The sequence below is a fragment of the Schistocerca cancellata genome, chromosome 3 (assembly GCF_023864275.1).
Source record: "Schistocerca cancellata isolate TAMUIC-IGC-003103 chromosome 3, iqSchCanc2.1, whole genome shotgun sequence".
NCBI classification, from domain to species: Eukaryota; Metazoa; Arthropoda; class Insecta; order Orthoptera; family Acrididae; genus Schistocerca; species Schistocerca cancellata.
In genome coordinates this window covers 842264137-842289032 of record NC_064628.1, presented here as the reverse complement: position 1 = coordinate 842289032, position 24896 = coordinate 842264137, and positions in this window count along the sequence as shown.

Sequence of the window (24896 nt, the reverse complement as noted above, 5' to 3'; positions counted from 1 at the left end):
AAGTGATGGTACGCATTTCTCCTCCTTACACAACAACGTTTCACTAGGCAACGCCGGTCAACTGTTGTTTGTGTATGAGAAATCGGTTGGAAACTTCCCTCATGTGAGCACGTTGTAGGTGTTGCCACCGGCACCAACTTTGTGTGAATGCTCTGAAAAGCTAATCATTTGCATATCACAGCATCTTCTTCCTGTCGGTTAGATTTCGCGTCTGTAGCACGTCATTTTCGTGGTGCAGCAATTTTAATGGCCAGTAGTCTGTTGCATTGTAAGACAATAAAAAATAAGAAAAAGGAACGCACCATTATGGGTAGATGTGATGTATATTCATCGAGAAACAAATGGTTACTATTTCGGAAAAATTGGATGATTCATTCAACAGAAAGAGCTTCTCAAATTGAGCAAGTCAGTCCCGCTTTGGTCCACGTTTGGCTCTTATGCAAGCAGTTATTCGGCTTGGCATTGACTCATAGAGTTGTCGTATGTCCTTCCGAGGGATATCGTACCAACGTCTGTCCAACTGACAGGTGAGATCGTCAAAATCCCGAGATTACTTTAGATTCCTGCCGGTAATACTGCATACGTTCTCATCTAGGGGGAGGTCCAGCAACTTTGCTGGACGAGGTAGGATTTGGAAAGCACAAAGACAGGCGGTAGAAACTCTCTCCATGTGCAGGCTGGCATTATATTGCTGAAATATAAGCCCAGGACGGCTTGTCAAGAAGGATTACAAAATGGGGCTGTGCTGCACCGAAGTTGTCCTGTTATGGAAAGAAATGGCATCGTGGACCATGAATCCAGGTTGTCAGGCCGTATGGCACCCAACAATCAGGTTGGTATTCAACCATTGTCTGCAACGTCTCCACACACTTCAGCATGGAACGTCACTGACAGGAGTAAAATTATCTTCAGTGATGAGCCCCGCTTCGAACTGAGACATAGTGACCAGTGAAGACGTGTCTGGAGACAACTCGGACAATGGTGGGATATCAGCCTGACTCTCGCAGGCAATACAGCCCAATAACCAGGAGTGATGGTCTGGGGTGCCATTTCATTTCATAGCAGGAACCCCTTTGACTGTCATCCGCGGCACCCTTACGGCACAGCAGTGGGTCGACGATATCCTACGTCCTGTTTTGTTGCTCATAATTGCAAGCCATCGTGGACTTACAATTCAGCCCCTACCTTGGCCAGCAAGCTCGCCGGATCTTTCCCCAATTGAGAACGTTTAGAGCATTATGGGCAGGGCCCTCCAACCGGATCTCGATTTTGACGATCTATCACGCTATTTTGACACAATTTGCCATGGTATACCTCAGAAGGACTTCCAACTCTGTGAAGCAATTGATTACAGCGATGTTATCCTGCAAGAGCTTTCTCAGGAAAGCTCACAGCGTTTGGAACGTTATGAATCTCTGTGTATGTCATAGCTGTGATATTCGGCTCTTCGATCATATTTCACCGTAATATGTACAGCTATCCTGGCTGCGTGGGAACATATGCAGAGACCGTCATACCATCAGTCTGCTGTATCAACGCACACTGTCCCCCTTATCTCTCCTCAACCTTAACTCTCTTTTCTGATGGCAGAAACAGCCGTTCCAATCACACCAAAATTCTTTCTGTTCCACTGAACCTTTCTGCCACTTTCGTGTAGTTCTTCTCAGTAGTGGGAACCCGACTCTGGAATAACCTCCCGCATTACACAGTGATAGAAAGAAAACTCGCAGCACCAAGAAGAAGCTGTGTGACCTAAGCCGACGTTGGTACGCGTGTTTCTACATCTGAAATATGATATCCATTCAAATTTAGAGCCAGCCGCACATGAAGGACGCTAGTAGCGCCACTATGAGGCTGCAAATCAGGTTTTCTTTGAATACACGCTGTAACGATCGTGAACGTTGGTTACCTTTGAGCTTGGACGTGGTCAATTGATATTAGTCGAGAATGCTTTTAAAGCGATGAAGACGCCATTATCCACACTTCACTGAGTTTAGACGAAGTCATGTAATAGGGATATGGGGAGCTGGGCGTTACTTCTGTAATACTGCAGAAAGTTTCGACAGGAATGAAGCCACTTACATGCAGCGGTGGTCGCAAGAATGTACGGTCGCAAGAAGATCGGTCTCCAGATGACCATCTGGCATTACCGAGAGGGACGAGCCTCGTGTTTGGCACATGGCTCTGGTTCGTCATACTGCATCTGCAGCATCAATTTGAGCACCAGTTGGCACCACAGTGACACAACAATCACAAATAGGTTACTTGAAGGACAGCTCCGAGCCAGATACCCTGTTGCGTGCATTCCACTAACCGCTAACCAAGACATTTGCGATTCCATTGGTATCAAGCGAGAGCTCATTAGAGGGCAGGGTGGAGATCTGTAGTGTTTTCTTATGAAAGCTAGTTCTGCCTCCCTGCCGGTGATGGCCTTGTGTTGGTTAGAAGGAGGCCAGTTGAGTGCCTGCAACCAGACTGTCTGCGTGCTAGACACACTGGACCTACACCTGGAGTTATGGTCTGGGGTGCGATTTATTACGACAGCCGGAGCCCTCTCGTGGTTATACCATGCACCTTAACCACAAATTTGTATGTCTATCTTAGCTGATTCGACCTGTTGTCCAGCGTCCATGAACAGTATTCCAGGGGTGTTTTTCAACATTTAACACTCAACCACATACCGGTGTTGTAACACAACATACTCTAAAGAGATCACCAGATCTATCTGTAGTTTGGCATATGTGGGACATAATCAGACGAGAACTGCAGTGCCATCCACAAACAGCATTAAACGTCCCTGTTTCTAACCGACCAAGTGCAACAGGCATTGAAACTCCATCCCAAAGACTGACATCCGGACCCTGTACAACACAATGCATGCACGTTTACATGCTTCCTGTCAACACTCTTGCTGTTCAACCAATTATTAGTAGCATTTCACATTTGCAATGACTTAACTCGCACTTACATTAACTGGTGATACTGCAATGTTAATCACTTAAATATAGACAAATGTATTCCCAAAATTTCATTTCTCTAAATGAATTATTTTCTGGCATTGCGATTTTTTTTCTGTCATTGTATTAGAGGAATGAATAACACCTTCATCTTCAGAAGACAGTTAATGACATATCTACTAAATCAACAGTAATGATTGCCATTGTCCCTGTACACAATTGTTACCCTTGTACATCCTCCTATCCAATTGCATCTTCTCATTTGCCAGTATTCTTATCTGGTGTAATATAACTATCACCACTACTAATGGCAGGAGGCAGCAGAAGTACTGTATTGCTAGTATAACTTTATTAGTTGATAGGCAGTATTATTTACTCACATTGTCACTATATACACTCAGATCTTTTTAATACTATTTGTCATATTAAAACTGTTATCCCTTTGGTGACTACACTGTAAAAGAAGTACTGTATGAGTGAAACCCTGGTCCAATGTAAGAGGGGGCATGACTGCCCTAATACTTTTTTTTGAGTCATTAAGTCTTTTGACAAGTTTGATGCTGCCTGCCATGAGGTCATCTCCTGTGCCAAACTTTTCAACTCTGCTGGGCGTATCCCAATGTCTGCCTTCCTCTAAAGTTTTTACCTTCTACAGCTCCCTCCTCTATCATGGAAGTTATTCCTTGATGTCTTAGCGGATGTCCTATCATTCTATCCCTTCTTCTTCTGAGTGTTTTTCATATGTTCCTTTCTTCACTGATTCTGTGGGGAACCTCCTCATTCCTTACCTTGTATGTTCACCTAATTTTCACCAAATTAGTTATGAAATGAATAAATAAGAGAAATAAATAAATTCTGTCGCCCCCATCCCATTCCCATATCCACGTACAACAAGGTGAAGGTCGAGCTGAAGCGTTTCCAGGATTGAGGCATCGTTTCCACTACTTCATCGAGCAAGCGGGCTACCCCTTTGGTGGTGATTCAGAAGCCCGACGGTGCAGTCCACCTTTGTGGCGATTTTAAACTATCTGTCAGTACACAATGTGTTGCGGATTCACATGCAGTTGCATGGCAGTTGGAGTTGTTGCCAAAGTTGTCAGGGGGCTATTTTTTTCACACATCGGCTTGCTTGATGCATACCTGCAGTTGCCGTTGGACGCGGTTCCTCGGAATTTCTTGATCCTCAGCACCCCCTCTTGGCTTTACCAGTTCAACTGCTTGCCTTTTGGAATCTCGTCCACACCTGGAATTTATCAATAGCATTTGAAGCAGTTGATTCAGGATATTCCCTATTGTTTCAGTTACCTTCATGATATCTGGGTAACGGTTTCTACTCGAAAGTAGCATTTACGAAACCTCATACGCCTCCAGGTAAATGGCTCTCGTTTCAAGCTGGAAAAGTACAGTATTTTCTCCCCTAAGGTGCATTTTTTGGTTCATGTGCTTAGTAAGGATGGTCTTGTTCTTACGCGTGACCACTGCAAAGCCATCATGAACCTGCCGTCGCCTAACAAGCTAAGGAGCTCCAGTCTTTCTTGGTCAAGAAGTTGGTTTATGCTGCGATTGTTCTCCAGGCTACGCACATCTGGCAACCACTTAACTCACTTCACCAGAGGAGTGCTAAGTTTGCCTGCCCTGCGGATTGTCAATAAGCATTCCAGTCTCTTAAGCGATGTTTGATCTCTGCTCCTTGTCTGGTTTCTATTGTGCTGGGTAAACCTCCAACCCTGGCCTGTGATGCTTCCTAGTATGGCACTGACGACGTCCTGTCCCATCAAGATGACACCAAGCAGCCCATGGCTTACACATTGAAGAGACTTTCCGTTCTGCAGCATAATTATTCACAAATGGAAAAGGAGGCGCAAATTTTTGGAGCTAAAAATTTTTTCATAATCCTGTATGGGGTGAGGTTTCTCCTCATCACCAACTACAAGCCACTTTTATCCTTATTTGGTCCTAGTTCCAAACTGCTGGATAGGACTGCACACTGATTGCAGTGGTGGGCTCTCTTTCTCTCTTGTTACTGCTCTACTATCCAGCATACCAATGCTGATGCTCCATCACATCTACTGGTGGGACCCGATCCAGATCAGCAGGAGGCTCTCATGTTCATTTTGGATGATGCCTTACTGCAGACCCTGTCGATATTTCCTTTGAGAAGGCCCCTGACTTGCTTTTCCACAAAATCGTTTTGGTTGCTCAGTTGGATTAGCCAGAGCATGTCTCTTTGGATGCAGATCTGGCTTGGCATACAGTTTTTCTGAAATGTTGCTAGCAACAGAGGAGCAACACTGTCGTGTGGTCACCCATTGGTGTTGCATCCTTGCACACTCTAGTTGCTGCTTCGGGTATGGCACATATGAAGGTGTTGGCACAACATCACATCTTCTGGCCGCTGATTGATTGTGACATCAAACCTGTTTGCAGGCTTTCAAGGCCTGTGCAAAGAACCAGGGTTCACTGTTGTACCAATACTCTCCTCAGCCAGTCCTGGGGCACCCATGGGATATGGTGCACTTCGATTTCGCTGGTCCATTTTCAAGTAGCATTGTCCAGTTTCCTGTACATAGCCAAGCTGTGCTCCACATCATCGACTGCCACTGTTCTTTCATGGTCAGTTTTTTTTATCATTGAGCGATCCCTCAGGAGTCTCGTGTTTGATAACGGCAGGCAGTTTTTGTCATGGGCATTTGAGGACTTTTGTAATCGCAATGGTATCCAACATCTGATTACTACGCCATTTCACCTTGCTTCTAACTCAGTGGTGGAGTGCTCCATGCATACATTTGAGAGCCAAAGGAAGATATCCATGTCTCCCTATTTCTGCAATGGTGTTGCGTGACTCTGGTCAGTGGTTGTGGTCTGGCAGAATGTTGGCATGGGGGTCAGCCATGGCTCCTCCTGGGTTTCTCGCACCTTGAGGCACAAGCCCTGGACCTCCATAGCCCTCTGCATTTTCCTTCCAGGACTACCATTTGTGGTAGCTCCTTCAGCCAACAGCAGGGGTGGTTGCCAGGTGTCATGGTAGGTCACAAAGGTCTGTTGTTTGTGGTGCATGTCAGTAGGGAGCAGCTGCCATGTCATGGAAATCAGTTGCACCTGCACCTGCTGGGATATCGTCTCAGTGGCTTTCTCGTCAGCTGAGTGGCAAGATTGGTCATTATACTATACATTCCAGGGGGGGGGGGGTCCCACTTGAAGTGGAATGACTCATGACTCCCCATTGCTGTCCACTCATTGCGTGCAGCCTCCAGCCCAGTGAGACTTGGGCTTGTGCCTGCCAATGCGGAGCCTATTGATTTTGGCCCACCCTTCTTTCCATCCACCTCCTTCCCCCCTTCGATGATGGAGGTTACATCCTCACTGCTGCCAGTGGAACCCATTATTGCCTTAGCTTCTGCGTCCTGTCACGTTGGGTGGCTTGCGGAGTATAAATGTAGATGTAGTCTTTACCCCCTTCGATGGTCAGTCCACTGTCATGTTCTTCAGTGCTCTCTCTGGTTCTGCATCAGAGATCGTGGCCCAAAGCCGACCATTTTTATCCCTACATGGCCGTTTATGAGGATGTGGTAGGAGAAGAGGAGAGATTTAGTATCCCTGCCAGTGGACATTGCAGTGGTGGCGGAAGAGCTTACACAGGTAGTGCAGTGGAATAATGAGACGACCTGTCATGAAGGGCACATGCGATGTGCAGTATGGGCAGACGCACTGACAAAAAAATTGTTTACCTGTGGGTGGCAGTAAACAGAGTGAGTCAGTGCTTACACTGAGTTCAACTGCCATGGATCTTGCCTTGCACTTCATACTGAGTGTTGTTGCTGAGTGCTCAGTAGTCAGCTGTCCACGCCAGGCAAGGTGTGCTAGGGCCTGAGATTTCACCAAATTAGGAATATATGTGTGCAGCAATGTAAACACGGCTATTCTCATCTTGGAAAACTAGAGTGTCCAAAGCACACTTATAATGAAGGTGTACAAGGAAGCACAACGCTTGGTCACTGAAAATGCTTACTGGCTCATGCTAACCTGGACATGTCAGCCCAGCTCTTAGCATGAGAAACACTCCCACCTGTGGCCTGAACTACACTCTCAACACACTGTGGGATAAATGCCTCATTGGCGTCTCCCTCATATAAGAAGGTGCTAAATCACAGTTCATCAGACCATATTACATGTCACTAGTTAGTTTCTGCTAGTTTTGGAAGGTAACTGCTCAAATTTCAGATTTATTGGAATTAGTAATTACGCCATATTGTCAGTTGTCACCAAATTAAAGGCTACTACTTAGTATCTGCCTTAACAATGGAACCATCCCGGCATCTGCTGACAAGTTAAAGGGAACTGCTACTAGTTAACTATTTGGTTTAATTATTAACCTTGTCTTACGATAGGGAGAGTGGACAGTGAAAAAAAAAAATATTTTAAAAGCTTAAGCCCTAATAACACTTTAGTATAAATATGTCATTTCTTGTAGAGACAGCATGTGCAAAACACTCGTTTGTGTCGTCTCTATTAGGTAAAAGGTACATAAGAGTGTAGACCCCTGTGGAGTATACAACATATAATGTGTGTATGTGTGGTTGCCTAATGTTGTCTCTGGAATGGAATTCTCACACCTACAAATGATTAAAATAACGTTTCATAGACAACATACATCTAGTGATTGCCATAAAATGAAGCAGCATGTGGTTTTACTTCACTTCAACTTAGAACATCTAACCAGTCATTCCATTTGGGGTGCTACTAGAATGAATCACCACTTGATACCGTAAATTATTTATTCTCAAATAACATGTTAAGTGCAAAAAATTGTATAAATATGAAGTACACAATGTCGCATTCTACACTACAGTTAGTTTCGAGATTGGCAGAATGTATGTCTGATTTTCTTTTGACCGCGCAGCCATTATTAAACGGACACAATGTTAAATGAGAGTGATTACCGTTGAGAAAGAGAAGACTTACACCCTGACTGGCACTTCAGAAAAAAATCAGTGGACAAATGGACAAGCCCATGGAACTCAACACATTTACTATGAGTGTTTCCCTGTCCACCTAACCGGAATGCGCATGTCGCCTGTTGAAGTATGGTGAGCAGTTGTACTGCACAGATGATCTGCTCGTTGGGGCGTTGGCCGCTGCGCAGACTATGCATGTGGTGTACCTGCAATCTCTTGCAACACAGTGGATACATCCACGAATTCCTAGGGCTGATATTACTTAAGTACAAGAAAGACCATGAGTCAAGAACTCTGTTTCATCACTAGCCCAAAAATTCAACTCAAATAATCTCCTGTAAAGTACTTCAATGTATATCAGACTCTGCAGAGAGCTAAAGCATCATCATCCCAGTAAACAGCATAATAACTCTGTTCACAGAGAAAAGACTTCACGCCCTCCTTGTGTCCCAAGGAACACTTCTCAAAATCTAAACGCCAGATTTTCCGCTGTCTCTCGTCAGCGAAATCTCCAGGTCGGTCCCCAGGGGGAAGCGTCTTTGGGGAAGTGCCTCTCAATATCATACCCCGATTCCTCCTGGACATGTGGCGTCTACATTTGCACTCAGGTAATAAATGCCAGTGGCTGTTAAAAAACATACCTCCCACTGTGTGGGTCATGAATGTGCCAGTCAAACACCTGAAGCTCACTCTCCTTTCAGGAGATTTTCTGGAAGTTTCCATTTCCCCTCCTACATCCTTAGCTCTCTGCTAAACAAATAGGCGTCTCTGTTTTTCGGAGGGAAGCATGCTCCTGCGCATGCCATGAGAAGATTCGTCGGAGCTCAGCTCGCGACTATCTTTTGTGACCCTGCACATTCCTTCACACTAAAAGGATGTCTTTTCGCATTGTTCTGACCCTGTCACACATTCTCTAGGTATACTATTTTAAAATTTTTTTCGTTCCGTCAGAGTGCAACCTTCTACCGGCACTGTCCATGCTATGGGGGTCCTGCGGCCTCCAGCACTGTAAACCACCACCTGCTCGCCCCGCTCGCTTTCTCAGGGCAGTAAATGTTGACCCCTGCACAACACAAGCTCTTCCCCCGTCCCTCTGTAGCTGACAGTGGCTTCTGAGGAACGTGTGGCCCACATCGCCCTTACCGTCAGTGTCCAGCTCTAATTAATTGTCAGACTTGCAGTACTACAGAAGTGATGCTAGTCTGCATCAGCCAATAAAATGATTTATAATCCGATTGTACATCATAAACAATGATCTAATATAAAGATAAACCGAAAAGTATATTAAATGTATGGTGACAAAATTCTACCTTACAAGAGAATACTGGAAAAGTATGTACGCTTCTGAATATCGTAATAATAATTTATCCATGGATTTGTCTCTGTGCCCAAAGAAAACTTGAACAGCATTGACGTATTATTGGCTGTGCCTGCATGCCTCAACCGAATACTACTCCTAACTCTCACGAAGGTTTGAGCTATGTGTGGCCCATCTCGCCGAACTTACCTTAACGAAGCTGAAAATTACGTAAAAGAAACATTGTTTGCTGATGTGAGAAGTCGTAACAGAGAGAGTGTTACATAATGAATTAAAGTTCTTAGAATACTCGAAACCTAGCATAGGCTTAAGTAGGTCTCTGGTAATGGACAGTGAAGAGCTGTTACTATGATTCTAGAAAAGTCATTCATCATGCCGAAATTAATTTGCGTTTGGTTAAACAACGTGTTACGTATAGGCCACTGAAAGTGCTTACACCAGTTAACAAAGGACATGACATGAACTACACAGCAATTTTCAAAATCCACAATATAATTAAAGTTCATTCTCTCACAGAGAAATGATAAAATAAGAAGAAGAAAATAAGAAGGTTATGTAGCAAGAGTAAATTGATAGAGGAGCAGGAGCGAAAGATCTGTGCCCTTCAGGTGCAGTTGAAAAACACACACGAGGAGCTAGATAGGATGAAGAGGGAGAAGGGGGTTGGGGAATGGGAGCTGGCTGTTCGCAAGAGATCTGCTAGGAGAAGAAGATTTTCGAATAGTTTTGCTATTGGTGTTTACAATAGATATGACCAACTGTCAGAGTCTAGTGGAGAGGGATCTCTAGTAGCTGTAGATGTAGGAAGTAGGCAGCAGACCTCAGTAGTTACGGTGGCTAGAACAGTTACAAAGTCGAAGAGGAAGAAGAAGGTTCTGCTGTTAGGTAGTTCTCATGCCAGAGGTGTAGGACAGCAGTTGCAGGAAGTGCTGGGGAGTGAGTACCAGGTCACCAGCATTGTGAAGCCTAATGCAGGATTGGCTCAGGTGACTGTTAACATAGGGGGGTTATGTAGGGATTTTACTAAAGAGGATCAGGTAGTGATTGTGGGTGGGGCTAGTAATAGTATTGATAGGGATGGGGAGTATGACATAGATGGTGACCTGGAAAAGATAGCCACTCAGACTGGCAACACGAATGTGCATTTCGTGGAACTGTTTCAGCGTCACGATCGGCCTCATCTTAATACAGCCGTCAGGCATAATAACATGAGACTTGGGGGTACGCTGATGACAGAAAGCCTGGGTCACATTTCAGTGGTGTCGGTGGAGTCTATCAGCAGGACGGGTTTCACTAGACATGGCCTGCACCTCAACAGGTATGGGAAGGGGAGGTTGGCAAAGCTTGTAGGTGGCAGCATAGGTGGGGTTGGTGGGATCACTCATGGGAAAATTCCTGCAGTAGTGGGTGTTAGAGCTGCACCTTTTTTAGATTGAAGTCAGCTGATAGGTATTCCTGCTTAAGGGAAGTCTCTCTAACAAAGGAACCACTTTTGACAAAGCTTAGGTACCCGAGTAATGAGGGAATTGGTATATTTCATCAAAATATACAAGGTATTAGAGATAAAGTTAGTGAACTGCTTATAGATGTTGACTCTGAAATTATTGGTATATCTGAGCACTTCTTAAATAAGGAGATAACTCAGAGGCATCCTTTACCAGGATAAAGGTTGGCTGGCAGCTTTTCGAGGAGCTCTTTGCGGTGTGGGGGAGTAGCCATGTATGTGAAAAACGGCATCCCATTTGAGTCAATTGATGTTTCAAAGTACTGCACTGAAAAGGTGTTTGAATGTTGTGCAGGTGTGGTTAAATTTAACGGAGCTAAACTTCTAACTGTTGTTATTTATAGATCCCCAGACTCCGATTTCACAACATTTTTGCTAAAGCTAGAGGAGGTTCTTGGTTCACTTTATAGGAAATACAAAAAGTTAGTTATATGTGGTGACTTCAGTATTAATTGTATGAGTGATTGTGCAAGGAAGAGGATGCTGGTAAACCTCTTTACTTCATATAATCTTATGCAAACCGTATACTTTCCAACGAGAGTGCAAGGGAACAGTAGAACAACCACAGACAACATTTTTGTTCATTCCTCATTACAAGAAGGGCACTCTGTTAGCAAAAAGGTGAATGGCCTTTCAGATCATGATGCACAAGTTTTAACTCTAAAAGATTTTTGTGCTGCAACACGTGTTAAATATAGTCATCAGCTGTTTAGGAAAGCTGATCCAGTTGCTGTAGAGAACTTTGTAAACCTTATCAAGGAACAAGAGTGGCAAGATGTTTATAGCGCTGATACAGTAGACGATAAATATAATGCTTTTCTCAAGACTTTTCTCGTGCTCTTTGAAAGTTGCTTTCCGTTAGAACGTTCAAAACAGACTACTAGCACAAATAGCCAGCCTGGGTGGCTGACTAGAGGGATAAGAATATCTTGTAGAACAAAGTGGTAATTATATCAAACCGTTAGAAACAGTCAAAATCTAACTGCAGCAGCCCATTACAAAAACTATTGTAAGGTGCTTAAAAATGTTATTAGAAAGGCAAAAATTACAAGTGTAATGTGCTGCGAATACATAGAAAGATAGATCCCTTATCATTTAGCTACAAAATAGCAGGTCAGCAACTGGAAGCAGTTAATTCCATAAATTATCTGGAATGATCATATAAAGTTGATCGTCGGTAAAGCAGATGCCAGACTGAGATTCATTGGAAGAATCCTAAGGAAATGCAATCCGAAAACAAAGGAAGTAGGTTACAGTACGCTTGTTCGCCCACTGCTTGTATACTGCTCATTAGTGTGGGATCCGTACCAGATAGGGTTGATAGAAGACATAGAGAAGATCCAACGGAGAGCAGCGCGCTCCGTTACAGGAACATTTAGTAATCGCGAAAGCGTTGCGGAGATGATAGATAAACTCCAGTGGAAGACTCTGCAGGAGAGACGCTCGGTAGCTCGGTACGGGCTTTTGTTAAAGTTTCGAGAACATACCTTCTCCGAAGAGTCAAGCAGTATATTGCTCCCTCCTACGTATATCTCGCGAAGAGACCATGAGGATAAAATCAGAGAATTAGAGCCCACACAGAAGCATACCGACAATCCTTCTTTCCACGAACAATACGAGACTGGAATAGAAGGGAGAACCGATAGAGGTACTCAGGGTACCCTCCGCCACACACCGTCAGGTGGCTTGCGGAGTATGGATGTAGATGTATATGGTATGCAGATAGAATAGCTAAGTCTCAGGATAGAATTAAAACCATATGGTCAGTCGTAAAGGAAGAGACAGGTCGAGGATATAGAATCAGTGCGTAGTGGGAATGTCCGTGTTACTGATAAGTCGCATATATGTACAGTATTTAATAATCACTTTCTGAATATAGCAAGTGAACTAAATAGAAACCTAGTCCCAACAGGGAATCATATAGCGCTCTTAGAAAAAAAGTGTTCCGAGACTTTACCTGAAATGCTCCTCCATGATACTGACAAGAGGGAGATTGAGTTAATAATTAAATCACTAAAGAGCAAGAACTGTCATGGATATGACGGGGTATCTAGCAGAATACTGAAGTATTGTTCTATGTATGTTAGCCCAGTACTTAGCCATATCTGTAACTTTTCCTTTACGAGTGGTCGGTTTCCTGACCGATTAAAGTACTCTGCAGTGAAGCCACTTTATAAAAAGGGAGACATTGATAATGTTGACAATTTTAGACCTATCTCTATGCCATCGGTGTTTGCTAAAGTTATCGAGAAGGTTGCATATACAAGGTTACTGGAGCATTTAAATTCACATAATTTGCTGTCAAATGTTCAGTTTGGTTTTAGAAATGGTTTAATAACTGAAAATGCTATATTCTCTTTTCTCTGTGAGGTCTTGGACGGATTAAATAGAAGGTTGCGAACGCTAGGTGTTTTCTTTGATTTAAGGAAGGCTTTTGACTGTGTTGACCACAAAATATTACTGCAGAAGTTGGACTATTATGGAGTAAGGGGAGTAGCTTACAATTGGTTCGTCTCTTACTTTAAGAACAGAAAGCAGAAGGTAATTCTCCGCAATATTGAGAGTGGTAGTGATGTTCAATCACAAAGGTTATATATAGCTATATGTGGTGTAAGTTCGAGAACCTCTTGTCGACCCCTGTTCAATAGTCTGGGAATTCTGACATTGCCCTCACAGTATATATTTTCTTTAATGTCGTTTGTTGTTAGCACTGTTAAGTGGGGCGTTCCCCAAGGGTCGGTGCTGGGGCCACTGCTGTTTCTTATTTATATAAATGATATGCCTTCTCGTATTACAGGTGATTCAAAAATATTTCTGTTTGCCGATGACACCAGCTTGATAGTGAAGGATCTTGTGTGTAATATTGAAACAGTATCAAATAATGTAATTCATGAAATAAGTTCGTGGCTTGTGGAAAATAATTTGATGCTAAATCACAGTAAGACTCAGTTTTTACAGTTTCTAACTCACAATTCAACAAGAGCCGATATTTTGATCAGACAGAATGGGCATATTATAAGCGAGACGGAACAGTTCAAGTTCCTAGGCGTTCGGATAGATAGTAAACTGTTGTGGAAAGCCCATGTCCAGGATCTTGTTCAGAAACTAAATGCTGCTTTATTTACCATTAGAACAGTATCTGAAATAAGTGACACTTCAGCACGAAAAATAGTTTACTTCGCATATTTCCATACGCTTATGTCGTATGGTATTGTTTTTTGGGGTAATTCTTCTGAATCAAAAAGGGTATTTTTGGCTCAAAAACGGGCTGTTCGAGCTATATGTGGTGTAAGTTCGAGAACCTCTTGTCGACCCCTATTCAATAGTCTGGGAATTCTGACATTGCCCTCACAGTATATATTTTCTTTAATGTCGTTTGTTGTTAGCAATATTAGCCTATTCTCAAGAGTTAGCAGCTTTCACTCAGTTAATACTAGGCAGAAATCCAATCTGCATGTGGAATGCAATTCCTTGACTCTTGTGCAGAAAGGAGTGCAGTATTCTGCTGCATCCATTTTCAATAAGCTACCATAAGAACTCAAAAATCTTAGCAGTAGCCCAAACTCTTTTAAGTCTAAACTGAAGAGTGTCCTCATGGCTCACTCCTTCTGTTCTGTCGAGGAGCTCCTGGAAGAGCTAAAAAATTAAGCAAATTCCAGTGTTACATTGTTGATTTTCGTTATTTAAACTTACGACTTGTCATCTAAATATGTTTTTTTTATATTTCGTTTATCTGTTTCTAATATAGTGTTATAATTTCATGTATTGACTCGTTCCATGACCTTGGAGACTTCTCCTTAATTTGGTCCCACGGAACAATAAATAAACAAATAAAAAATAAATACGTAAAACATTAACAAAACGTACCTCAGTGGTATGTTGCAGTTAACATTACTAAGTAAACACATGGAGTGGTATACAAAGAGTAACAAACTTATAATTCACATGGCTTCTGACCATCTTTACAAATGAATCTCGCAAAATATCCTGGCAAAAAGTCTATACAATATCATCTGTAAGTGGGAGTTCACTGGTCCGTCTGACTGCCCCGTGCAAAACCATTCAGAGAATCTACAAGTCCCTGTTCCATATAAAATAGCATTTGTTACACAAAATAATACCGTACATAAGCAGTACTCGTGGGAACCCACTGAAATAAAACAAACCATTATAAATGACAGCAGAACATAACTGCAGTAATACATTTCACTCGCAAAACGTGGCGAGAAGTTACCAATGTAAACCGCCTATGAGGCCGTCGAGGTCTGCGTCCTTCTTCTCAGACACCATAGGAGAACTCCCATGGCTACGTGTTTGCACAACGTGCTTCCCCTGTGGTACCCCAAAGAACTCATGAAGATGCTATAGTCACCCGCCTGTGAGTCGACTGAAAGAGCACAGTACGCAGGAGGCTAGAATCGACTATCATCCACATAACAACATGGCACACACCAGGGCATGCAAGTATGAAACAACTGTATCCTAATACCGAAACTAGGCTGACAACCACGTTTCAAGTTTCTGTATTGTTTGGACCATCGAAGATGTGCAGCTGTTTGTGCCACTGTAAACAACAGCCTTTTGTGAGGCACCTGACTCCAAATGCCCATTCCATGTTGACTCTGAAACTGGTCGAGATGGACCTGCATTGATTGCCAGCATCAATTCCTAATGCGTTTGAAACCGTTTTTCATTAACATGGCGTGACACTCAACTAGAGTTCTATTGGGTAATAAACCTTTTACGACCAGTGTTATTATGCTGTGTTACACGGCTGTGAATAGAATATCTTGCCTTGTAGACATGCTGGACAGTCTGCATTGATCCACAATCAAAATGAACATCTCGATTCATTGTGTGATCATGAGTATGTCCAAACATGATAACTCTTTTCTACCATTCTGTCACGTCTCCACATCGGTCCATCTTATTCCCGTGATTCCATGCAACCGACTGGCACATAGATACCAGTTCACTGTTATGAGGTAAGTCAGCAGTGTAGGCTGGCATGATCATCTGGTATCAATTCTATACCATCTACAACCCTCCAAAGCAATCAGTGTACTCATTTAATGGTGAATAATGTTTTGTTCGCGTGAGCTTATTTGTTGAGTAGACGTCGGTTTGGTAACGTGTGAAAAACTCGGAATTATGATGCCATTGAGAGGCTTGATTCGTTAATTCTGGCAACATGTGAAGGCTTAGTTCAGTGCATAGCATTATGCGACCAATATCACATTCAGGTATCTTTTGTAGCTGTGTCCTGGGCGCTGAACGTCCCAGTACTCGATCCACCTTCTATTTGTTTCTACGACACAATGACTCAGTGTCACTGGAATCTCCAAAGAGGATCGGGTTGGGATTTTATGCGGCTGCGGTCACTATTGGCTGCGAACCCACTGCAGGCTGCGAACAATGCCTGGCGCATCGCCCAGTCTGCTCTCAGGACAGAATGGCAAAATAATTGAGACGAGGCCTGCTCAGCGTCAGGTGTAAACTAAAGGCCACGACGATTATGAGCAGAAACAGAAAGCGAGCGTTATTATGCTGAGAGAGCTGAGCTGCTTTCAATCGCTGCAGCGTTTCGTAGGCGACGGACAGAAAAGATACTACACTAAATAGATGTATATTTGGCTTGTATGTCACACAGCGATTACTTGAGGAGGAAAGACGAGAACAGCATCAAGTATAGTACAAGAGTTCAATACTTCTACTACACAAAAGGAAACAAAGTGATATTGGGTGTGTCTAATGATAGTGGAACTTTTAAGCGGAGACTACAACACATCATGCTCCGAGGACTGCAAGTGCATTTCATCTTTCTGATTCCGAGGTAGGTCGAATCATTGACATGAGGTACAGTGGAGCATCGCACCGACAGACCGCACACAGTTGGCTGTTGTACATTAGCTGCAGAACCAGTGGTGACGAAATGGCCTCAGGACAAGTGTATCAAGATGAGTAGGCTAGGGTCCTACCAGAAGGACTATACTGCGAGAAGATAGGATTGTTCCACTGTACCTGGGGAGTAGACGGGAGACGAAAGCTCAAATCTGGACAGAGGTTACGGGAAGACTATCAACATCAACCCTTGGAAATAGATTACTGGAAGGTCTGTTGGGGTATCGAGTAGCCAAGCGTCGTTTATCGTTGACATCGTGTCACAAAGTCTTGCATGATGTGGATCTAGAATTAAATGGGACACTGCATGTTCAGCGATGAGTCTCACTTCTGTCTGTGGCGATTAGATCAACGCCAACACGTCTGCAGATGAGCTAGTGAAGGTTACTGGAAATATTAATTCTCGAGACCCATACATTTTCATCTTCTGGAATCATGCTATGGGGAGATTTTGGATATGGCAACAGGTCTAAATTGATAATTTTGAAAAGAGGCTGAATGTTCGCTAACACGAGGCAAGAATGATAAAACGCTGTTCATGACTAGGGTACCAAACGACATATTCCGGCAGGTCCATGCAAGATCCTACACTAAGTTTCATACTACAAACGCCTTGAGGAATGTGCAGATCCTTGATTGACACCCCCCAGGTCCCTGATTTGTCACCTATAGATACTTTCTGGGATGAGACAAAAAGATGAATACGTTCACACCTGCTTCCAGCCAGCAACCGTCATCAACTGACACGGCATGCGTTCCAGACAAGGCAATAAATTCTTCAAGATGAGGCTGTTTGCTTCCACGTCACAAAACACACATGCGCCCGTGGGGTGACACTACTGATGTTGAAGATAGACATCGGTTTGGAATGGAACGACAGTTTAATAATTTAATGCCCATTACAGGACTGTCATATCCACAAAGTTTGATAATTATGAGACAGGTGCTTCATGGAGTATCTCGTTCCATTTCCGCTATGTATAAACACTCAAAGTTTCTTCGAATGAACGATTTATATATCTGTTACTTAACGGAGGTAATCGTATCTGTGGCCTTGGAAAGGGCTCAGAAATAGATGGTCAGGGGTCAGCTTATTGTAAATAACTCTCTGACTGCCCATGTTCCTCCTAAATTCTTTTTCTTCAATCGATCTTCTTGAAGGTTCCGTTCGCGTACTTGGGAAATAGGAGTGGGTAGATCAAAGGTTGATATTACAGGATGGGGCTATGCCGCGTAGAATAGCATTCGTTGTGATTGTGGAGAAGAACAGACGGTTCAACAAGTGCTTCAGTGTCAACAGGGTCCAACCTACTACACATAGCTCGTTATCAAGCAACAGAAAGTACACTAGAAATGGCCAGTTTTAGTCCAAAGCAATATATCTGTTGAATTATGTCTAGCACGTGTATTTGTGATAGGAGAATAAAAATAATAGAAATGCATGCATGCATTTCTGGAGGGCATTGTAATGTGTTACAAAAATGAACAGCATAGAGACAGAAGTGATGACACTTTCTGCAGGTCCTGACCATCATTTTGCAGGACAATGCTCAAGCACGTACAGTGCAAGCTGTTACTGATTTGTTTGACCTATGAGGCTGCTAAGTACTATGCCACCTACTGCATTCCCCTGACTCAAGCCCTCGTAAGTTCAACTCGATTTCTAAACTGAAGGAAACACTTCACGGCATTCGCTTCAAAACTGCTACAGATTCGTCGGGCAATAGATCGCGCCGCTCGAACTGTCAACACAACTGGCACTGCTAAGAGTATCCTACGATTTCCACATCGCTGACAACAGGTTATACACAATGCTGGTGACTACTTTGAAGGTCAGTAAAACTTTGAAACACGTATCTATTTTGTACGAGCTGTAAACAAATAGTTGCCACTGATAAAGTTCCAACCCTCGTATAACGTGGCCACGAAATTTACGCATAATCTTCTCCAAGTTTCTCCCCCAAATATTCCGCTCCTGAGGCAAGGAGTCTATAAAAGCGTCGGTTGACTACGTTTGATCCTTTAACGTATATGTTCACCCAAATAATTTCGTTTTGGAATCTGTACTAACCTCACTACATATTATCATATGAACAAGCCTTCACTACCGGCATTCAGCCTATCTATGCGATATACCGTGTGATCAAAAAGTCAGTATAAGTTTGAAAACTTAATAAACCTCGGAATAATGCAGACAGAGAGGTAAAAATTGACACACATGCTTGGAATGACATGGGGTTTTATTAGAACCAAAAAAATACAAAAGTTCACAAAATGTCCGACAGATGCACGTCGTTTGGTGGTGATCGGGTGCTCAGCAGGCACTTTCGCCTCTCAAGTCCCCAAACCTCAGCCCGTCCGATTATTGGCTTTGGGGTTACTTGAAGTCACAAGTGTAGCGTGATCGACCGACATCTCTAGGGATGCTGAAAGACAACATCCGACGCCAATGCCTCACCATAACTCCGGACATGCTTTACAGTGCTGTTCACAACATTATTCCTCGACTACAGCTATTGTTGAGGAATGATGGTGGACATATTGAGCATTTCCTGTAAAGAACATCATCTTTGCTTTGTCTTACTTTGTTATGCTAATTATTGCTATTCTGATCAGATGAAGCGCCATCTGTCGGACATTGTTTGAACTTTTGTATTTTTTTGGTTCTAAGAAAACCCCATGTCATTCCAAGCATGTGTGTCAATTTGTACCTCTATATCTACATTATTCCGTGATTTATTCAATTTTCAAATTTATACTGCCTTTTTGATCACCTGGTATATTCGAGTTTGAATTTAGAATTTCACTGCTAGTAACACCTGGCTTCAGCCAACTTTCTGTCCCAAGTACTTTGTAGTCATTATTACCGTTTATAAGCGAGCTTTCGGGAGACGCTCGTGCAGTTAATTTATTAATATTTTCTTTCTCCGGTCTGCTACGAGGAATGCTAATCTCTTTAAATGATCTAATTCCATCGGTATCATCTTATAATCTCTTTTTAAGATACTCTCTATTCCGTTAAAATGATGTTCCATGTCCTTTGTCGGCTCGGACAGAATTACAATATCACCGGCAAACCTTAAAGTGTTTGTTTCGTTTCGCTGAACTTAATTCCTTTCCCAATACGTAACACAATCTCTCAGAGAATGTAACTGCACTGCAATTATTGGTTGTAGCCGCCATTCTTACAATGCGATAGTCATTATTTTCGGACGAGAGAGCAGGCCTTACCGATATTGTGGGAACTCCCAATCGTCTCAAGACGACTCTTCATATCATCATATTTGACGCAATACTGATGTGCTGTCGAGCTAAGAACGATAGCTCAGAGTAGTATTTCCCGTTGTGCCATGCAGCGGGAAAGTCGTTATGAAACGATCCATGAATAGCCGTGTTTTCATCTATCTGACCAGATAACGACGACGCAGCCCAAATTCTCAGATAAGATAAAACTGTGGATGTGGTAAACATGCAGCGTCTTTCGGGAAATGTGATCCGCGCATTGTTTATGAGTAATCCTGAATGCGACGCCGCTACCGCGCGTGTATTTTGGTGAGACGTGGCAGGCCCGAAAGTCGTTTGTAAACAGGCGTCTATTTGGAGTAATGTTCCCCACAGCGCGCGCTCCTCTGTTTCGACTGCGATCTTCACTGCTTTTTCTGGTCATCGCTTATGACTGGAGGTGTCTGGCGACCGAACGTGTTTTATAATGAATTCAATAAAGTATGAATAAAACAGGCGAGCTTTAATTTACACTTACGCTGTTCCGAGTATTTTATGCCAACCTCTTAAAATGTTTTGTATTACTAATGTTGTAACCGGTTCTTTCACAAGGCACGAGCAGCAAGCGTCATTGCTTCTGTGTTATTAAACATAAAAATAGATTTTGCAAATACACTCTAAGAAAAAAAAGATAAAAACGACACTCCACGAAGGAATAATCCGAATGGGTCGGAAATTGGTGCACATTATATACATATTCAGACAAATAAATGATTACAATTTCAGAAAAAATGTATGATTCATTCAAGAGAAAGAGCTTCACAAAGTGACCGAGTCAGTAACGGGTTGGTCCGCCTCTGGTCCTTAAGTAAGCAGTTATTCGGCTTGCCGTTGGTTGACAGAGTTGTTAAACTTCCTCCTGAGGGATATCATGCCAACTTCTGTTCAACTTGCGAGCTAGACCGTCAAAATCCTGAACTGGTTGAAGGAACCTGCACATAATGCTCGAAACGTTCTCAGTTGGGTAGAGATCCGGCGACGTTGCTGGGAACGTAGGGTTTGGCAAGTACGAAGACAAGCGGCAGAAAGTCTCGCCATGTGCGTCGGGCATTATCTTGCAGGAATGTAAGTCCATGATGGCTTGCCGTGATCGGCAACAAAACGGGGCGTAGAATATCTTCGACGTACCGCTGTGCTGTAAGGGTGCTACGGATGGCAACCAAAGGGGCCCTGCCATGAAAAGTAGTGGCACCCCAAATTGTCACTCCTGGACGTCGGGCCGTATGGCAGGCGACAATAAGGTTGACATCCCATACCCTTCCGCCCTTCCGGAGTGTCTCCAGACGTCTCTCCAGTGGTCATCGGAACTCAGTTGAAAGAAGGACTCATCACTGAAGACAGCTCTACTTTAGTCAACGAGATTTCAGGCCGAAGACGTGTCTAGAGAGGCCTTGGACAGCTGTGGGATACCTACCTGACTATCGCCCGACATCCAGGAGTGATGGTCTGCGGCGTCATTTCTTTTCATAGAAGGACCCCTTTGGTTGTCATAGGCGGCACCCTTGCAGCACAACTGTATGTCGAAGATGTTCTGCGCCTCATTTTGTTGCCTTCATGGCGCGCCACACTCGCCTTATACACTACTGGCCATTAAAATTGCTACACAAAGAAGAAATGCAGATGATAAACGAGTATTCATTGGACAAATATATTATACTAGAACTGACATGTGATTACATTTTCACGCAGTTTGGGTGCATAGATCCTGAGAAATCAGTACCCAGAACAACCACCTCTTGCCGTAATAACGGCCTTGATACGCCTGGGCATTGAGTCAAACAGAGCTTGGGTGGCGTGTACAGGTACAGCTGCCCATGCAGCTTCAACATGATACAACAGTTCATCAGGGGTAGTGACTGGCGTATTGTGACGAGACAGTTCCTCGGCCACCATTGACCAGACGTTTTCAATTGGTGAGAGATCTGGAGAATGTGCTGGCCACGGCAGCAGTCGAACATTTTCTGTATCCAGAAAGGCCCGTAGAAGACGTGCAACATGCGGTCGTGCATTATCCTGCTGAAATGTAGGGTGTCGCAGGGATCGAATGACGGGTAGAGCCAAGGGTCGTAACACATCTGAAATGTCTGTCTGTGATGCAGCGTCAAGGGTAACCGCAGCCATGGTCTCCGAGGTGATAGTCCATGCTGCTGCAAACGTTGCCGAACTGTTCGTGCAGATGGCTGTTGTCTTGCAAACGTCCCCATCTGTTGACTCAGGGATCGAGACGTGGCTGCACCATCCGTTACAGGCCTGCGGATAAGATGCCTGTCATCTCGACTGCTAGTGATACGAGGCCGTTGGGATCCTGAACCCACCGATTCCATATTCTGCTAACAGTCATTGGATCTCGACCAACGCAGTCAGCAATGTCGCGATACGACAAACCGCAATCGCGATAGGCTACAATCCGACGTTTACGAAAGTAGGAAACGTGATGGTACGCATTTCTCCTCCTTACACGAGGCATCGCAACAACGTTTCACCAGGCAACGCCGGTCAACTGATGTTTGTGTATGAGAAATCGGTTGGAAATTTTCCTCATGTCAGCACGTTGTAGGTGTCGCCAGCGGCGCCAACCTTGTGTGAATGCTCTGAAAAGCTAATCATTTGCATATCACAGCATCTTCTTTCTGACGGTTAAAATTTGTAAGAGGTCCGAGCAGATGTAATTTCGATGTATGCTCACGCCTGCCTGCGATATGTAAGGTATAAGAGAATCTCAGACCAGAGAGCAGTGTTGACTGCAGTAGGAACTGTGTAGCTGTAGGAGTAAGTTGTTGCTAGCGAGCAGTCTGGTCTGGTCCGGTCTGGTGTATCGTGTTGGCTGGGCCGGTCGTGGTGCAGCAATGCCGGAGCCTGAGCATTATTGTATATGGTAAAAGCAGCCTCGCGCATACGTAGTATTGTTATCTCAAGTCCCATGTAAATGTTTTTAAAAATGTCCTAATAATAATCTTTCTCATAAAAAGTAACTTTTAACAACCATTCATTTCAGTTTAAAGAATTTATTAATTTATCCAATCCATGATCATCCCGATTATTGTAAAAGAAAAATCAGTTGTTTCTTTTCATAAAATGACAAATCTATCGGCCAGCATTGCACAGGGCTGTGCCAGAAAAATTTATTGTTAAGAGCAGATATATATGCGTTATCCGGCGACTTCATTGAGGTAAGAATTTTTCTTTTTTATTCAGACTGATCTTTCAGGGCCATGACGCAGCACTGCTGACGTCCAAAATTTACCAGGTTAAATTCACAGTCAATTATTGAAAAGTTATAAGTGAGTGACAATTTAATTGAGAGGTTAGTTACATTGTATTATTACCAGGTTACTGAATTTATTTTTTGTTGGGACGTTACACTGAATGTGAACGACATAATTATAATTTTTACTGTTGAGAAGTTTAGGAATTTTTCTGTTTTGAGGTTACACTAGATGTGAAAGAATTGAGTACACGTTTCATTACCTGTTAATGCGAAGTTCACTACTTTTCTGCATAATATGCGTTTCTTCTTTCAGCTCAATAATCCATTTTGTATTTTTTCCAGGAGAAGCTATTCATGAAATTAATGTGCTATAAGCAGTTAGTCATTAAACCTGTTCTAGTACTTGCATTTTTTTCCATTTGTGTGTATCATTCATGAATGTGATCACATATACTCTACTTGTTTCATAACTTTGCTACAGCTGACTCATGACGAATGACGTTATTAATCTTTATTTCCAGCAATAAGTCAAACGCATATATTTTCATGCCCCAGCAATTATCGATCCCAACGGAATGCATTGCTAACAAAAAAAAAAAAAAAAAAAATATTGCCAGTCCCAACTATTACCATTATACAACCAAATAATGCTACCAGTTTAGGATATATTTCTAGTTCTAAATATAATGCAAATTTCTCAGATGTGTTGAATCCATTATATCTATGTATTATTGGACCACAGACCTTGAGTAATAGTTACAGTGTGTTACATTTTAAATATGTCCTATGTCACTTGAATGATAAGTTCTGAGTAATACTGAATGATGTTTTGTAATAATGCATAAATGCTATGCCAATAATTTCTGTAAATAATATTTTTGTTATACTCTATAAATGCTACGCCAATAATTAACTCTTGTTTTGAATGATGACATCTGAATAATACTGAATAATGTTTTATAAAACTATATAAATAGTTTGTAACTGGCCAATGAGTGCCAATAATTACCGCAATCAGATGAGTTATGAATAGTGTTTTGTAATATTCAATACTTGCTACATGTTAAGTAACTGGCCAATGAATGCCAATGATTACTATAATTAGATGAATTATGTATAAATGCTATGCCAATAATTAACTCATTTTGAATGATGACTTCTGAATAATGCATAAAACAATGCTTTGTAACTGGCCAGTGAGTGCCAGTAATTACTATATTGAGATGACTTATGAATAATGTTCTGTAATACTCCGTACATACTACTTAAATGCTGTGTAAATAGCCAATGAATGCCAATAATTACTCAAATCGGTTGATAGACTAGTGTAATTCTCAATTATGACTAGCATAAGACTTAATGTCCTTCACCTTCTGACCTAATTACCAAAAATTACTGCAATATCCGTTTGTCCTGTCCATCCTCATGATCATGGAGCACTATATTTGGTTTTTGCACTAATTCTACGTTGGTGAAAGAGTATGGATTCTACAAGAATGTGGTGTTGACACATCATGCTGCCCACCACCTTGAACGATGGAGATGTTATTATGGTCCTACTGTTTGGTGTACGTAGTGTACTACCAAAATGATAACATACAATATTAATACAACATTTCAGTGTCCTGGCTACACTGATAAATACTTCAAGGAAGAGAACTTCAGATTGTCTCACTTGGTGTTGTGCTTCTGTAGAAAGATATGGACTTTCGGTGCAACTACGTGCAACCTACTGCGCTACAACCATTATGCAATCCTTCCCATTCCTTTC